The sequence below is a fragment of the Symphalangus syndactylus genome, chromosome 2 (assembly GCF_028878055.3).
Source record: "Symphalangus syndactylus isolate Jambi chromosome 2, NHGRI_mSymSyn1-v2.1_pri, whole genome shotgun sequence".
Taxonomy (NCBI): domain Eukaryota; kingdom Metazoa; phylum Chordata; class Mammalia; order Primates; family Hylobatidae; genus Symphalangus; species Symphalangus syndactylus.
The window spans coordinates 50,167,010-50,183,954 of record NC_072424.2 but is presented as its reverse complement, the minus strand read 5'-3'; the positions used below and the strand labels follow the sequence as shown (position 1 = coordinate 50,183,954).

The 16,945-nt window shown below is 36.8% G+C and overlaps 1 protein-coding gene across 9 annotated transcripts in view; it reads left to right on the top strand.

Moving 5' to 3' along the window:
- Window positions 1-16,945, top strand: part of KCNQ5 (potassium voltage-gated channel subfamily Q member 5) — a 616,433-nt gene that overhangs the window by 186,423 nt on the left and 413,065 nt on the right. The window lies entirely within an intron of this gene.

Sequence of the window (16,945 nt, the reverse complement as noted above, 5' to 3'; positions counted from 1 at the left end):
AGCAAAAAAACAAAATGTTAGGTCACTTGACTAAGAAGTCCAAGGGTATTACTTGCTTCAGGCATAGCTAGATACAGGGAATTGAATTTTGTTAAGTTGTCTATCTCTCTTGCCATCTCTTGACTCTGCTCTGTCTCATCTGAATTGACTTCTGTCTAGGTAGATGCTTCTGACATGTTGGTGGACAGAAGCATAATATCTAAATTATTCTAATCCAAGCAAAACAAAACTTTCTTTTTCCAAAAATTAAAAAAAGGGGTGAGTGCGTGTCTTATTGAACCAACTTGGATCACATGCCCATGAAGCAAATACTATGGGCTGGGGGATGAATTATGCTGATTGCCAGGCCAAGGTTATGTGTCTCTAAGATAGGAGCAGGGAGGTGTCAGCCCCATCAGAACCTGAACCAAATGCACTGATACCACAGGAGATGAGATTCTATATCCTCCAATTGCTAGTGGCCCAACCCAAGAGGGAGCAGTCAGATATTGCAAAAATTTGTATTGCATATATTATAGTAACATAAATTTTAATTTTGTGTACATATCCCTCTTGAGATGCAAGAATGCATAGTTAGAGAATAACTGAATTTCAAAACTGAAAAAGATCTTGTAAGTTATGTAGTTGAACATCATCAATTTAAATATCTTTTGAGAATTCATTCGTCTTTAAATTCAGTCTTGCTAATTGCAAAAAGTGGTTATTGTATAGCAGTGCAAAATACTAGGTAGGAGTAATATAACATATGAATCAGAATTGTATCAAAAGCATTTGTTGTATATCCCAAAGATATTTTAGGAGACACTCATTGATGTGAACTACAGGGATTATTACCAAAAGTTTACACAAAAATTGTTTTAATCTGATTTTCCCCATCCCAGCTATGTTATCACTTCTAAAGTCTCTATTATTATCATGACTTTTTACTCAGTTTAAAACGTTCATTGAAAAGTAATTCTAACTTCTTTTTGTATATATATGTATATATATTATATATGTATATATATTTGTTCCTCTGCTATTTCTCCTAATTATTACAGACAAGGACAACTGGTATGCCCTGTTTACTAGGAAAAAACAGTCACTTCATAAATATACACCTTTCAGAAAATGTACACCTTTAAAAGAAATCCAAAGTGAACCCCAAATGTACAGTCACACACTTAAATCCAAATTCCAATAGCTCACACTAAATAGAGAAGTATTTATAATAGAAATGTATTTGTGCTTCTAATAACCAATGAGTATATGAATATTCATATTTGCCTATTATAGGCAAGTCATTATTAAATATAATTTATGGAAGCAGTTACAAAATATTAAATATATTTTGAAGTAATTGCTGAGTCCTTTGTACAAAGGAAGAGAAATTTGACCCAAACTAATAATCTCCCATTATTTGAGATTTTGTCATTGTCAGTTTGAGTTTACATTTGAAAATTATGTGACTGCCTGTAATCCCACTCCCAAGCCCGGACAATGATGTAGGTGTTGTATTTCAAAACTAGCCAGGACCACAGAGAGCTAAAGAAGCTCTTTTTTGCCTGCAACTGGTTACCTCAATTCGTTAGAGCTGATAATGAGGCCAAGGCCGAGGCCAGGGCTATGACCTCTGTGAATGTCCTAAGCTCCTGGATATGAGGCCACAGACCATAGCACTGTCTCTGTCCTTAAGGAGAATAAGATTGGAAGGATATGGACAGAGTAACGCAAAACACTCTCCAACATTATAAGGCCATCTACATAGCATGCTGTTCAGTGCTAGTGGCCAGACTCTTCATTCCAGAGTTATTCACCTCATAAATGGGAATTATAAAATGATAGGAATCTTTGCTGACCCATGAAAGCTGATTTAAGGTTTCAACATAATTAGCTGTATTTGTGATATTAAGACAGTAATATTAAATTTTGCAAGAAATACTGATATAAAAAATTCCAAAGGCCAAATTGAAATACAAATAGATACTATAATGGGATTAAAGGGCAAGAACATCTAATGGTGAATCTGTTCAATGAATATAATGAGATTATTCTCAGGCAGATGAGTCCCTAGCTTAAACAAGAAAATGAGCTATGCAGAGCAGAGATATAATATTGCAATTTCTGTGAACTCACTGCCTTTACGTTTTGTCAACACACATTAATTCTGATTTCTTTTAGGAAAACCAAATTACTATGACAAGTATCAGCAAAGCTTCGTGAACATAAATAAATTTTTATTTAATCCTAAATTTGTCTGAACTAGCTAATTTATTCACTATTCCAGTTAGAACAGCTTATCAAATAAAAACTCACAATACCCGTGAACTATAAAATTCTTTGATTTATCAAAATATTAAGTATAGACCAGGTGTAGATGGCTCACGCCTGTAATCCCAGCACTTTGGGAGGCTGAGGTAGGCAGACTGCTTGAGCCCAGCCTGGGCAACATGGCAAAAACCCATCTCTACAAAACATACGAAAAAATTAGCTGGGAATGTTGGCATGCACCTGTCGTCCCAGCTACTTAGGAGGCTGAGGTAGGAGAACCGCCTGAGCCCAGGAGGTCAAGGTTGCAGTGAGCAGTGATCACTCCACTGCACCCCAGCCTGGGTAACAGAATAAGACCCTGCCAAAAAAAAAAAAAAGGTGTTTGGTATAAATACTGCCTGTTATAGTTACATTGACAAATACCCCTAACATGCTATCAGAGCTCAGCCATTAAGTTAATGTTATATTTAATAGGTTATTATAGTGATACTGTTTAGCCAATTGAAGTTTTAATTATGTAAGTAGGATACATTACAAATTAAGAAACTTTATTAGATTTTTATAGAATAGTGGCTTAGTGCAGGAGTTGTAACATAGATTTACGCTGTGAATAAACAACAAAATAAGATCAAATTTTGGCCAGTATTTTGAGCAGGAAAAAGTCAACATATTAAATCATTAGGATATTATTTATAATTATAAAAACTCATTAATTCTTAATTAGAATTATACCTTCTATATTCATTATTAGTTGTGAATTAATTCTTAAATGCCTCAAATGTGAATATCACCATGTGTAAGATGCTAAACCAGTCACTGAGGAAAAACAAATAAATGTGAAAATCATTGACCTTTTTAAGGAATTTATGGCCTAGAATGTATGCAAGATATAAAATACTAAACAAGAAGCAATATAAAGCACTCTGTGATACCCATGAGTGAATTGGGGTGTAAATCCTCTAATAGTTAAAAAACAGAACACAGTCACTGTGAGATTTTAGCTAGGTCTTCAGAGATTAATATACTTCATATTAGTAACATGTGCTTGAAAGTTCATGAGTATGTCCAGATACTTCTTATCTCAATATTTCCTTGGATGTAATTACTCTACTTCTTTGAAATATCTTTTAAGCTGGTATTATGGTTTGAAGGTATCCTGCAAAGTTTATGTGTTGGAAAGTTAATCTCCAATGCAACAGTGTTGGGAGGGAGGGCCTAATATGAGGTGATTCAGTCATGAAGGCTCTGCCCTTAAATGGTTTAAAGTTGTTATGACAGAAGTGAGTCATCAGAAGAGTGGGTTTGTTATTCAAACGAGTTTGGTTCTCTCACTTGCATGTGCTCTCCTCCTCTTCTGCCTTCTGCCATGGGACAATGCAGCAAGAAAGCACTCACAAGACACAGGCCCCTTGGACTTCCCAGCCTCCAGAACTGTAAGAAATACATCTCCATTTTTTATAAACCACCCAGTCTCAGGTATTCTGTTACAGAAGCACAAAACAGACTAAGCTGTTATTTCCATTTCAAGCATTAGGTTTCACTTAGTGTAATACATAATATAATTTATAAATATGAATATTCTCAGGTGCACAGAATGGGATTGATCAAGCCCCCAGTTCATGGTACACAGACATTAATAGTTGTGAGATTGGCTTCCATTTTATATAATACTTCATTTTAAAAATTGTATTTGCCTACCCTATCTCCTATTTTCAATCCCATTTTCCCTATTTGTGTATATTTAATGTAGGACTGTTCACTTCATTTTTAAATTTTTATGAATGCATGTATATGTATATTTATATATATACATATAAAACATTATGTGTAGGATATGTTTTTAAATTTACAAACATTTAGTTTATAAATGGCAAAGAATGGTGTATCAGCCAGGGTTCTCCAGAGAAACAACCAGTAAGATATTTTATTTATACAGAGAGACAAAGAGAGATAGGGAAGAGTGGCAGAGAGACAGATTGCTTTCAAGGAATTTACTTGCTTACACAACTGTGGGGACTGGGAAGTCTGAAATCTGTAGGGCAGGCCAGCAGACCAGAAACTCAGGCAGGAGCTGATGCTGTAGTCCTGCTGCCGAATTTCTAAAGGAACTCTTTGTTTTGCTCTTGAGTCCTTTTGGCCAATTGAATGAGGCCCATCCACACTGTCAAGGTATTCTCCTTTGCTTAAAGTCAACTGATTGTAGATGTTAACCACATCTACAAAATGCCTTCACTGCAACAGCTCTATTATTATTTGATTACTGGGTACTATCATTTAGCCAAACTGACACATAAAACTTGTCCTTATACATGGCTTCTGGTTTCCTGTTCTGCTTAAGATTTCCCCCACTTCATCAAGTAACTTTATTTTAATTTAAAACTATATGCCTAGCTTCAACAACAGAATACACTTGTGGACTTAGGTTGTATACCATTTCAACTCAAGAAAAAGAATCTGTATTTTTACAGTCCAGTCTAGTAACATTTCTTTGAGATCAAACATGGAGGTTCCAGAGTTTGAATGTGAAATGAATACGATGGAGGCACTGAAACTGGTTCTTGGCATCATAGTCCCTAACTGTGGGACTGCCTGCAGTCCTGTTCTTGAGTGAAAATGATAACCAGCCTTCCTTGAGCACATTCTACATGCCAGACCTTGGGCCAAGAGCTTTTTATGCACTTTATTTATTTCTCACAGCAACTTCATAAAACTCTTCCAAATAGTGTAACAGAGAATTAAATGTGTAGCCCTCCAGATGATACTGAAGAAGCATCAAGCTACTTTGAAAAAAATATATTTTAAATTTTATTTATTATATCATATGTTCTATTTACTATATTTTAAGGCCATTTAGAATAATTCAGATTAAGACAGAGGAAAAAAAATACTTTGATTACTAGTACCTTATTGTGTACTTTAAATCTGACTCTTGATAACCAGACTAATAATTATAAGAGAAAGCCTACCTTTATTCCCGCTCCTATATCAGACGCTCTGAGTTACAATTTGAATTTCAAGGGTAATGCCACACACTTTTTAATGAAGTCTTATTTGACCTCTTATTCTTTATGCAGCAAAACAATGGTAGCAATTTTAGGTCACTCAAACATTTTTACAAGAAAATAAACAATCCTCTTTTTACTTAATCTGCAGATAAAATTAACCATTGACTCAGCTTTGTCCCTCATGTGGGCAAAGCAAAACCCAACCTCCTATCGTTACTTTAACTTAGAAAGAATTCTGTTTCTTAGTTATGGTCTCATTTCAGTAACATAGATCATAAGACATAATTCTGAAGATGAGCTTTTTGCACATTTCTGAATCAAAGTAGTTGGTTTAGAAAGAGCCCTGTAGTCTGCATAGAGGAATCCTCTTAAGGTCCAAGAACTCATGTCTCACCACCAGTTGAAAATAGAGCAGAGGCCTGAATTCAGAACCCCCGGCCCTGACCCCAACTGCAGCCCAGTCAATTGCACTGCATTCTGGTCTTACTAGAGCTCAGTCTCATAGAACTTGTTCTTGTAAACTCTGTGCTCATATAAACATGCACCTCTGCATTGAACTTAAGGAATTATAACATCGTGATTGTATTGCCATGAATGCCCCTATTTCCTTATGATTCTTCCACAGCCCTATCAACCCCTAGGCTGCATCACTGTTAAAGTTTCCTGAGATAATCAGGAAGATTTTCTAAGAGATTGCACCAGGACATTTGTTCAGGCCTCTAATAGCAGAACCTTACTTGTTTCTTGAGGCAACCATGGAGTTCAGTCTCAGACCAACCACAATCAATACCACAACAGAGACATAGATCAATGGAACAGAACAGAGCCCTCAGAAATGATGCCGCATAGCTACAACTATCTGATCTTTGACAAACCTGACAAAAACAAGAAATGGGGAAAGGATTCCCTATTTAATAAATGGTGCTGGGAAAACTGGCTAGCCATATGTAGAAAGCTGCAACTGGATCCCTTCCTTACACCTTATACAAAAATTAATTCAAGATGGATTAAAGACTTATATGTTAGACCTAAAACCATTAAAATCCTACAAGAAAACCTAGGCAATACCATTCAGGACATAGGCGTGGGCAAGGACTTCATGTCTAAAACACCAAAAGCAATGGCAACAAAAGCCAAAATCGACAAATGGGATCTCATTAAACTAAAGAGCTTCTGCACAGCAAAAGAAACTATCATCAGAGTGAACAGGCAACCTACACAATGGGAGAAAATTTTTGCAACCTACTCATCTGACAAAGGGCTAATATCCAGAATCTACAATGAACTCAAACAAATTTACAAGAAAAAAACAAACAACCCCATCAAAAAGTGGGCAGAGGACATGAACAGACACTTCTCAAAAGAAGACATTTATGCAGCCAAAAAACACATAAAGAAATGCTCCTCATCACTGGCCATCAGAGAAATGCAAATCAAAACCACAGTGAGATACCATCTCACACCAGTTAGAATGGCCATCATTAAAAAATCAGGAAACAAAAGGTGCTGGAGAGGATGTGGAGAAATAGGAACACTTTTACACTGTTGGTGGGACTGTAAACTAGTTCAACCATTGTGGAAGTCAGTGTGGCGATTCCTCAGGGATCTAGAACTAGAAATACCATTTGACCCAGCCATCCCATTACTGGGTATATACCCAAAGGACTATAAATCATGCTGCTATAAAGACACATGCACACGTATGTTTATTGCGGCACTATTCACAATAGCAAAGAGTTGGAACCAACCCAAATGTCCAACAACGATAGACTGGATTAAGAAAATGTGGCACATATACACCATGGAATACTATGCAGCCATAAAAAATGATGAGTTCGTGTCCTTTGTAGGGACATGGATGAAACTGGAAAACATCATTCTCAGTAAACTATCGCAAGGACAAAAAACCAAACACCGCATGTTCTCACTCATAGGTGGGAATTGAACAATGAGAACTCATGGACACAGGAAGGGGAACATCACACTCCGGGGACTGTTGTGGGGTGGGGGGAGGGGGGAGGGACAGCATTAGGAGATACACCTAATGCTAAATGACGAGTTAATGGGTGCAGGAAATCAACATGGCACACGGATACATATGTAACAAACCTGCACATTGTGCACATGTACCCTAAAACCCTAAAGTATAATAAAAAAAAAAAATAAATAAACAAAAAAATAATTGTCTTAGACACAATCTTTGTTCCTATATTCCCACTGATTCTCCTTGTTTTAAAAGAAACAATTTCAGAAGTGAAGAGGGGCATGCAATGCCACATACACGTTCATTCTCACCATTTTAATTTTTGCATATAAAAACATATATAATAGACTTAACAAAAATCTGGGCTGAGAACAGATAGTTAATGGGAGAAAAGTCACCTCACTGCCTCAGTGCTAACTACTAAGAGCCATGCCTCCCAAAGTCTTGTATGAGAATTGCCAAACGTATAAATTTCTCCAAGGACCTTAGCTCTCACGGGCTTTTCTGAAAGTTTATGCTTAATGGTTTTCATTTCCAAAAGTAGAGCTTATACCAGCTAGTTCTGCACAATGTGTCTACACCAGAATATTCCCTACAGGCACTGGATCTGTCCTATAAATTAGTCTTTATCAGATTTCTTCTCAGAACTCTGGAGGTTTGGCGACATTGTATAAATAATTGTTACGTAGTTTTGAGAAAAAGAAAAAATACTCCTAATATATTCACAAATCGTCACCCTAGAAAGTATTAGACCTACTTGTTGCTGTCGTTGGTTCTTTGACTAAATACTTAATATCATGATCTTCCTCATCTTTTTAATTTTCCTGAAGTGGCTTTTCAGAGATTCCCCTAAGATAGGTTCTTCTAAACTGTTAGAAATAATACTTTTGTTTGTGAGTAATATAAGCCCAATAATCTTCCCTTGAATAACTTTAGTAGCTATAAATAGATGCATTTCAGGAGATAAAATAAAGCATAGCAAATTATAAAACATAGACTCTTGAATATATAAATATAGATTGATATAAACTTGTGCATTTATATAAACTTACATGTCACCATTCTGACTTTTTTGAGAAATGCTTTACAGTATACTTTTTAATGTTAAATTTTTGTGGGTACATAGTAGGTTCCTACGTTTATAGGACGTACAAGGCATGATAATCACATCACCTCAAGCATTTATTCATTGTGTTAAAATAATCCAATTATACTCCTTTCATTATTTTTAAATATACAATAAATTATTGTTGACTGTAGTCACCCTGTTGTGCTATCAAATAATAGGTTTTATTTATTCTATCTAACTATATGTTTGTACCCATTAACCATCCCCACTATCCCCACCCCTCCACTGCCCTTCCCTAGCCTCTGATTACCATTGTTCCACTCTCTATCTCCATGAGTTCAATTGTTTTGATTTTTAGATCCCACAAATAAATGAGAACATGCGATGTTTGTCTTTATGTGCCTGGCTTGTTTCATTTAACATGATGACTCTAGTTCCATTTATGTTGTTGCAAATGACAGAATCTCATTCTTCTTTATAGCCCAGTAGTGCTGTATAGTGTACCATGTTCTATTTATCCACTCATCTGACAATGGACACAGATTGCTTCCAAATCTTGGCTGTTATGAATAGTGTGCAATAAACATGGGAGTGCAGATATCTCTTCAGTATAATGATTTCCTTTCTTTTGGGTACATACCAGCAATGGGATTGCTGAATCATATAGTAGCTCTATTTGTAGTTTTTTGAGGAACCTCCAACTGTTCTCCATAGTGATTGTACTGATTTATATTCCCACTAACAGTATACAAGGGTTTTTCCCTTTATTCCACATTCTCACCAGCATTTGCTATTGCCTGTTTTTTGGATAAAAGCGATTTTAACTGGAGTGAGTTGATATCTCATTATAGTTTTGATTTGCATTTCTCTGATAACCAGTGATTTGAACACCTTTTTCATATACCTGTTTGCGATTTGTATGTCTTCTTTTGAGAAATGTCCATTCAGATTTTTGCCCATTTTAAAATCAGATTATTGGATTTTTTTCTATAGAGTTGTCTGAGCTTCTTATGTATTCTGGTTATTAATCCCTTATCAGATGGATAGTTTGAAAATATTTTCTCCCATTCTGTGGGTTGTCTCTTCACTTTGTTGATTGTTTCCCTTGCTGTGCAGAAGCTTTTTAACTTGATGTGATCCCATTTGTCCATTTTTGCTTTGGTTGCCTGTACTTGTAAGATATTACTGAAGAAATCTTTGCCCACTCCAATGTCCTGGAGAGTCTCTCCCATGTTTTCTTGTAGTAGTTTCATAGTTCGGGGTCTTAGACTTAAGCCTTTAATGGATTCTGATTTGATTTTCACATATAGCAGGAGATAGGGGTCTATTTTCATTCTGCATATGGAAGCTTCCCAGCACCATTTATTGAAGAGACTATCCTTTCCCTAACATATCTTCTTGGCACTTCTATTGAAAAATGAGTTCACTGTAGATATATAGATATATGGATTTGTTTCTGGGTTCTCTATTCTGTTCCATTGATCTGTGTGTCTGTTCTTATGCCATTACCATGCTGTTTGGGTTACTATACCTCTGTGGTACAATTTGAAGCCAGCTAATGTGATTCCTCCAGTTTTGTTCTTTTTGCCCAGAATAACTTCAGCTATTCTGGGTCTTTTGTGATTCCATATAAATTTTAGAATTGTTCTTTCTATTTCTGTGAAGAATGTAATTGGTATTTTGATAGGGATTGCACTGAATCTGTAGACTGCTCTAAGTAGTATGAATATTTTAACAGTATTGATTCCCCACCTATGGACATGGAATATCTTTCTGTTTTATTGTTTCCTCTTCAATTTCCTTTATCAGTGTTTTATAATTTTCATCATAGAAATCTTTCCATTATTTGGTTAATTCCTAGGTATTTTATTTTATTTGTAGCTGTTGTAAATGGGATCACTTCCTTGATTTCTTTTTCAGATTGTTTGCCGTTGGCATATAAAAATGCCTCATAGTATACTTTATTTCATGGTGCCTGAAATCTGCTAAGAGGCAACTGGTGACAGAGACCTGAAGAAAGTGGAGCCCAGAAATGTCTTGGATTTTGACTTTATCTCTTTCTTTGATGGTCTTTGATGATGCTAAACAAGTCCTGTGTGCTTAGATAGAAACTGAAGCTTGTGAGAATGTTTTCTCTTTTACCTGGGGTGGATTGGGATCCTCACCATACAGCATTAATGTCTTAACTATATATATAATCATAGAAGACAATAGAGGCATCATTCCAGACAATGTTTTTAAAGCCATTTGGCACAAGAAATAAGACAAGCAAAAATCCAAAAAGTGACAAAAGCTCTACCCAATGAGGGGGTCAGTCCCTATCTAAGTAATGTAAAAATGGGATTGGCTTGAGGAAGTAGGAATGGGAACCCAGTACTGAAGTTATAGGCCAAATCAAAAGATGGGAAATCTAGAAGACATATTTCTTCAAAAAGATAACATAAAGTGCTTAGGGCCAGTTCAAGAAAAGCCTTAAGGATCAAACCTTAAGAGACAAAAAATAGCAACAGACGAAGTAAGGCAATGAGCAGAGAATCATAATACTTACACAGCCTCAAGAGGTTCTCTTGATATGACCTGCTGAGAAATAAAATATTATCTGAAAATTGCAAGACTCCAAGATGTTGGTCCAATGTTCCTATTATTAAGGAATTAAATGTGTCTTCTGCATTTCCCGTATTTTGATTTGGCTTGTAACTGCAGTACTGAGTTCCCATTCCTACTTCCTCAAGCCAAACCCATTTTTGCTCCTTGCACAGTAAACCACTGGACTGAAGCTCATTAAGCCTTCCTTTTAAATTTTATTTATTAATTTTCAGTTTCGTTTTTCTCCTATATGAGAATAAGATCGACAAATAGCTTTACAGTTTGAAAAACTTCTTTCTATATACAATAAACATTCAGTTTTATAAGCAGCCTTTGTCTCTGTTACTATTTATTATATATATGTTGCATTTCTCATGGACATTGGTCAATGAGAATTTTTAATCTCTGTGGTAAGTTGTTTTCTTCCATTTATTTATTTATGCATTTATGTGTTTATGCATTTGTTTATTTTGATGTCAGGAAGTCCTACAATTTAGTTGACTTATTTAATCATTCAAGAGAATAGTATTGAAACAGTAAATTTTGATAGCAGCGTGTCTGGGTTCAATTATTAGCTACATCTTGCTAATCTGTATAATATTCATACCATAGGGCTTAGTTCATTGTAAATACTCAATACATTTTTATTTTTAACTTCACCATGTTTACTTAGTATTTATTATGAAAATAACAATATAATGGTTATTTCAAAACTAATTGATTTATGCAATAATTATCTTTACTTTCAAGAGGGTTAAAATCTATTAAATTATAAATGATAAATTTAATTATCATCTATAATCAACAGCATCTTTTAGTATTTAGAAATTATTTCTCTACTTAGTATCAGGAACTCTCCTGTCCTGATGATTATTATCATTATTATTTTTTTAGTGACAGAGTTTTGCTCCATCACCCAGGCTGGAGTGTGGTGATCCAGTCATAGCTCACTGCAGCCTCAAACCCCTGAACTCAAGGGATCCTTTTGCCTCAGCCTCCTAAGTAGCTAGGACTAAAGGCATGCACTACTATACCTGGCTAATTTTTTTAAAAAATATTTTGTAGAGGCAGGGTCTCAATATGTTGCCCAGGCTGATCTTAAACTCCTGACCTCAAGCAATCCTCCCACCTAGGCCTCCTGAAGTGTGAGCCTCCACACCTGGCCTAGACCCAAAGAATAAATAATAATGAGTTGCTCTGTGCAAGAGGTTGACACAGGATGTGGAAAAGTGTTCCAGGCAGAGGAAGCTGCAAGCACAAATCCCTGCAGAGCAAAAGTACATGGTCTTTGGGGTAACTGGAAGTCCAGTATGGCTATGTTATAGAAAGGGAAGTGAGAAGAAAGTAGGTAGTGTTAAATAACTTGGACTTCATCCTGACAGTATTAACTTGCCAAAGAAGAGTTAGGAGGAGACAGATGTGATCAAATGTGTTTCACTGGCAGCGGCATGGGGAGTTCACTAGGGGCAGGATGGGGACGGAAATTGAAGGAGAGAGTCAATGGTGGCCTTATCTGGGCTAGTGGCAAAGGAAATGGACAGAGGCGGACTGATTTGAGTGAGAGGAATATCTAAGAAGGAAAACGTTGTTACGATTTTGAATATTTTGCAAACAATCAAATGCACACTTAAGAGAGGATACATAAAAGGAGTATTCACTTTGGGAATGGCAAAAATGGAGAGATGCAACATAAAGAAACAGAGACTAAGTTGATTTATTTTTGTATGGTCTGGAATATTTAGTTAAAGTCTCTACATCAACCAAACCAAAATACAAGGAGTTGTTCTGTGCAAGAGGGTGCACAGAGCACTGTATGAGGGTACCCATTATCAAAACTCATCATGTTTTTATTAGCTATTAATTTTCTCCTGTTTCTTATGTTACTCATCCTGATAATCCATGGTATCTATTTAAAATAAATGGAAAGGCCCTTTTTACTTTTTATTTGTGTGTCTAGTGCCCCAGCACTTTCAAGGAGCCTTTCCCAAGCCAGGTGGTGAATGAAGAATAACTATAAAAGTGACATCACTGCCGGGTATGGTGGCTCATGCCTGTAATCCTAGCACTTGGGAGGCCAAGGTGGGAGGATTGCCTGAGGTCAGGGGTTGGAGACCAGTCTGACCAACATAGTGAAACCCCGTCTCTACTAAAAATACAAAAAAAAAAAAAAAAATAGCCAGGCGTGGTGGCGTGTGCCTGTAACCCCAGCTACTCAGGAGGCTGAGGCAGGGGAATTGCTTGAACCAGGGAGGTGGAGGTTGCAGTGAGCTGAGATCGCGCCACTGCACTCCAGCCTGGGTGACGGAGTGAGACTCCGTCTCAAAAAAAAAAAAAAAAAAAAAGTGACACCACATTTTTTGAGTCATGTCTATGTTGACTAGGTAAAACCTTGCACACAGAAGAACACATGTAAAAAATTACAATCCATGTGGGCTGAATGCTGACTATGTTGGATGGAAATTTGCACATCGGGCACTTCTCTACAATTCAGTCCTAAAAATGTCAAGACAAAGGAGCATTTAATGACAGTCATTCTGGATAACAAAGATGCACTGCTTTCTAATGCTTCCCTTTACTTTCACATTTTTCTAAAGTTCACAGATGTGCCCTCGATGTGGTCTGTGTATTTTTCTGAACTGCTGGAAAATTTCACTCACACACCAATGGATCCAATGAACACAAAATACCTCTTCCAGAGAGCAGTTGCCAATAAGCAGTATTTTTAGAGGCACATGTCACAGTTTCTGTTTGCTTCTGTTGTGACTTTTAATGGGCCCTGAATGATTAAGAAACAGCCTCTGATAAAAGGCATCGCCTGACTGCTTCATTATGTACTATGGGTAGTAAATGTTTACTACACAGTGGGCTCAAGCTAACATGTTATTAAACCATGTTCCAGTTACATCAGCGCCCAGAGAATAGCTTTTCCCTTGAACATGTTTATCATTTCCTTAAATGCTCCTTAACAATGATGTCATATTATTTATGCATGCTTCCTCAGGAAAATATGTTGGTTAATTTTACGAATTATTTGGTAAACTGTTACTCTAGGAGACTACACCTGTTTCCGATAATTTTCTCTTACATGTTGACTAAAGGAATTCTATTGAGAGAAGAAGTGAGAAGTGAAGGACACAAATATAGATCTAAACACTGGAGCTAATAGGACATTTTATTGCATAGAACGCTTGTGGTATGTTGCTGGGACTGGCTTTCCTGTGAGGATTGGAGAACCAGGATTTCTGCTATCTGACCAGAGTAGAAATCTATTCTCCTTTCTCATTGTCAGAGTAATGACAGTATAAAAATTTCTCACCCTCCAGCATTAGCAGGGAAACTTTCTATTTCTTCTACTGTGATTGGAAATGAAAAAGGAAATGCTTGCTTTTGAAAACACTGCCAGCTACTATAATGTTAATACTAGAAATTATGACTGCGAGTAAGAGGAGGGGAAAAGTCATTCAAGTGCCATTTTGGCTTTCCATGGTCATGACTATAAAAATAAAGTGCCTCTTTGGGCATGCTTAGTCATTACTTTGGGGTTAAAGTTGAAGGCAGAAAAGAAACTATCTGAAACATAGACATGTGTTTTTCATTCTGACATAAAGAATTCACAATTTTCCGCAGCTACAACTATGGAGGGTTAGTATCTTTTAATCTGTCTGTTTTCTAAAACAGCATGGTAACATTTTATTTTGGCTAACCTGGAGGTGCTAAGAATACCCTGTGTCTGGTTCTCCTTGGTAGAGTATTTGCTGTATAAACTGATGAGGTTCATTTCCATGTGTTTATAAAAAGGCAGGAAAATGTCTTCTTGCCTAAAACTCATGCATGGCATCATTGCACATGGCGTTGCTCAAGCGCAGATCTCGCCTGGTGGCTCCAAAATGAAAGGAGAGTGGGGAGTTGCCAGGGTCAGAGCATTCGTGCAAAATAAGCTGCCCCTAACTGGCATTGAGCTTCCATAACTCCCTGTGCTGGGTTTGCAGTGAAGGAAAATTGTGTTGATGGTCAGTTCTGAAAGCATATTTCTGGTAGAAAAGAAAAATAGTGGAGAGAGATTTTATTCTTTCTACCTCTTCCCAGACTACTCTGCTCAGGCTTCCTGAATCTAAGGAAGTCTAATAAATTCTGAATTCTAGAGAGTAAATTTTGAAGGTTCATTTGAATGCCATCTGCTACCCAAGTTCTATACATCCTCTCTTAGGAAAGAATCATAATTTATTATAATTATTTTTCTGTTTGTGGATAAGTATACCATAAATGATATACGCAAGCATCTCTTTCCTACTAAAAAAAAATGCTATATTCTACCAGTAGTTTTCATAAAAGAGTAAAAGAGACTCCTCTCAGAATTAATCTTCTATACTCCTATAGCTCTGTTACAGTAACAGCATGTGTCACAATTGGCATGTATTGAATTATTTAAGGATGATTCTTTCTGCCCCAGTAGATTAAGAGCCTGTGGAGGCCAAGTTCCACGTGTCTCTCATTCTTGGACTTCTGTTACTGGAAAGGGGTCCCAGTTCAGACCCCTAAAGAGGGTTATTGAATCTCACACAAGAAAGAATTTGGGACGAGTCCATAGAGTAAAGGGAATGCAAGTTTCTTTGAGAAATAAAGAAACAAAAGAACGGCTACTCCATAGGCAGAGCAGTCCCAAGGGCTGCTGATTGGCTATTTATAGGGTTATTTCTTGATTATCTGCTAAACAAGGGGTGGAGTAGTCATGAGATTTCCAGGGGGAAGAGGTGGGCAATTCCCAAAACTGAGGTTTCCTCCCCTTTTTAGACCATATAGGGTGACTTCCTGACATTGCCATGGCATTCGTAAATGGTCACGGGGCTGGAGTGTCTTTTAGCTTGCCAATGCATTACAATTAGCTTATAATGAGCAGTGAAGATGACCAAAGGTCACTTTCATTGCCTTCTTTGTTTTGGTGGGTTTTGGCCGGCCTCTTTATTACATCCTTTTTATCCTCAGGGTCTTTATGACCTGTATCTTATGATACCAGTCCTGCCGACCTCCTGTTTCATCCTGTGACTAAGAATGCCTGACCTCCTTGGAATGCAGCCCAGCAAATCTTATCCTCATTTTATGCAGTCCTTATTCAAGAGGGAACCACTCTGGTTTGAATGCCTCTGACACTACAATGCGGGGGCCAGCACTCTACCTGTAGTAGGTGCTCCAATCATGTTTATCGAATGAAATCATATTGTACAGGGAGCCCATAGGGAATATCATTTATACCCTGCTAAAAAGCATTTAATTTTAGGATGGATTTAATGGCAAAACCTCTGTGTACTGACATGGGACTTACTGCTAAAATTGTGTACACAGGGGACCTTGGAATTGGCATGATAAAAATCAGTGAGAAAGAGCTAAGTGCCACTTTTGTATGAGGAACGTCACTCCTGGCCAGAAATGGAGTCAGAGAGGCTTATTAACTTTGTGTAGAATGGAGCTAGGTTGATTAGACTGGCTCCAAAGGCTAGCTCCACTGAGAAGCCATAGTAAGTGACACATTAAGTGCACCCAAGCTAAATTTCTCACTGTAAAGAAACATTGCAAAGGCTTTAAGAACAAGTGACACCAAATTACAAAATAAGCAGCAAGCCAGGATTTACCCTACTCCCTACTGTCGTAACAATTACTGGGTCAAGTGAGGGGCATTTTAAAATGGAAACACTATTTTTCTAATTTAAGTGGATTAAAAATGCATATTTCCCTGAGTGATTTATAATCTCTTGATAATTAATTCATAAGATACTACTACAGTATAATATACACTACCTTGAAAACATTCCAAGTGAGATTGCTTTCCTGGTGAACATGCATTAGTTTTAATTTTTCTTTGTTATGCCCCACCTAGAAATGCTGTTTATTCACTCATAAGGAACTATGATGTTTAATCTATTTGATTTTGTGTTCATTGTATCTGTTTTTATCATTTACCTATGACTAAAGTGAACAGTGTGAGAAATATATATTTAAACCAAACAAAACTTTTAAAATGGCTTTTTTTCAGGGGCTTATTTCCAGAATTCTCCC